The sequence below is a fragment of the Notothenia rossii genome (assembly GCF_949606895.1).
Source record: "Notothenia rossii genome assembly, chromosome: 5".
Taxonomy (NCBI): domain Eukaryota; kingdom Metazoa; phylum Chordata; class Actinopteri; order Perciformes; family Nototheniidae; genus Notothenia; species Notothenia rossii.
The window spans coordinates 69,468,615-69,471,114 of NC_136903.1; positions in this window are offsets into that span (position 1 = coordinate 69,468,615).

A 2,500-nucleotide genomic window follows, 5' to 3' on the forward strand; every position below is an offset into this window, starting at 1 on the left:
CCCTAGCATGGCTGTAGGCCTTTAGTGTTGTTATGTTTATTTAAAAACATTTAATTTGCACATCTGCTCCTTTTTTTATATATAAGAAAACAACAATTATGATGATTGCCTTATAGTGTTAGCTTCCGGGCAACTGCATTTAGCATTTTTTTTAAATAACAGTTTTCTGAAATGTTTTCCCTGTTTTGTAATGCGTTACTGACCAACAACAATAATTGTTTAATCTAGAAAAGAATTGCGGATGATCACCATTAAAAATGATGATGAGATACAGCTTTTTAGTGATCTCTCATCCTTTTAAAATCGTTATTTACCTATTTTATTTATGATCACTTGTATATGCGGCCATTAATAATTCTGCCTCGTGTGTTCTTATCCAACTCATTGTCTCCTTCATATCGCCTTTTCCCTGCCTCCTTCAATTGTTATTCTTATCATATTATTTTAGGTCTATACTCTCTTTGCTCTCTGCCTCCATCCTCCTCCTCCTCTTCCTGTCCCTCTCCTCTTCCTCCTCCTCTTTTCACCCCTCCCAGACTGTGTCCTCTCTCCCTCTGCTGTTGTGATCATACCTCCACCCAGGCACCTGACTGCAGATAATCACCCCGAAAAGAAAGGAAATAAAAAAAGCTCAGCTTTTATCTGCAGCCACAGCTGCAATTCATTTTAGAGTGGTGAATGGCGGGGGGAGATTAATAGCCCCCCAATCTCTCTCCTTCTTTCCTTTTTTCCTCCTTTCCTCCACTTTCTGTCAATACTGTCTCCTACAGCTGGTGCTTTCTGAACGCTGAAAAGACGCAGCTCCATTTGAATGCCCCATTTTGAATGAGTTGAACAGCAGCTGAAAATGATAGGCTGCTGTTGGGAGAGATCATAATGTTACAGATACTGGCTCAAAAACTATCCCCCTTTTATTGGACATTTTGTACAATTTGATTTGGTCTAAAATCAGCTCCAGGGGTCTGATACCTTTGAACCATTATCATGAATGAACCAGTTTCAGTTTGTTTGCAGGCTAACTTGTACTGCTGTGTATTTAAAGCCGGTTTATAAAACGTAAAGAGAAGCAGGTGCTTTTAGAAACAACCCTTTGCTCTTGCAATTACAAAAAGGACAATTTGACCCCCAGGCAGCGCACAGCGTGATTTAAATGGCACAGAGGAGCCGTGGTTCTCAGGGCTCTCTGGAAAATGGCACACTGGCAGGATGAACAATAACACTTTGCTTTAGCCCAGAGAAGAAAGGGGGACAAAACGGATCCTGGCTGTAACCTGCACTGACTCCCTGTCCTTTTCGGCAAGCATCAAACAGAAAGAAATGTATATCTGTTAGATTCTTACGTCTTATTGGGAGAAAGACACTGATGCAAGTCACTTTAACATCCATTAATGTTTGAAATGACACTTGATCTCAGTTTGTCTTACTCCTGTTCAGCGTTATAACTGTTTCAGTTTGGGCTTTTTTAATCAAATGTCAGGTTCCTCCAAATATTTCTGATGAGATAATCAGTGCTGTTTCAGATTTGATAGATACATAGGGGAACATCCAATTACCTAAAAACTCAATCCTCCATTTTCAGTTTAGAGATGCATATTTTTCATTGAACATTTTGTGAACGTTTTTTCTGATGTTCCTTGAGAGTATTGTGTCTATTGGCTAAATTTCTAGTTTATATAGTTTACCTCCACCAACATCCATTTCTCACCTGATATTTGAGCAAAAGAGCAGAAGTAACTGTGAATGGGTCTTTGTAACATTTGAAACACAATGTATTCCCATGTGTTGGTATTTCTCTGACTGGATTAGGTTGGGTTTATTTTTATTTTATTTAGGTAGATGCATGACTTTTTAGTAAATCATTTCAATATTTTGGTTTGATCTTTGGAGTCTTATTAACAGTGATTACAAAACGAGATAATAGGTTTCTTGATATCTGCAAATGATTAAAGAGACAAATAAATACACAAATTACCTTTTTAAGGACTATCATCATTTAAAAGGGCCCTATTTTCCCTTTCCTGTAGTGCAGGGATGGGCAACTTTGATGGTGGTGGGGGCCACATAATTGATGTACTGGCCACCAGGGGGCCGCAGATTTACTTGGAACACACACACACAAATTCCATGTGTTGTATGTAATTATTAACTAATATACTAAGTCTGACATCTTCATTGACATTATACAATCTTTCAGGAAACATCACTAAACAAATATCAGTTCACAGAAATGTTATTTAATTTTTACAAGTGGCATGTTTGTATTGAACAGGTTATTTAACAGTGAAACTATTTTAAACTATTGGAAAGCACGGAAAATATGTGTGCATTAGGATTAACCATTAAGATGACATAAACATGAAGTCATGAACACTAACCCATCTAGGGCTGCACGATATATTGTGTCGTGACGATAACCGCGATATCGCACATCGCAGGACGTGCTGATTTAAAAAAAAAAAGATTTTAATTTTTTTTTTTTTTTTTAGGACTTGCGATTTTT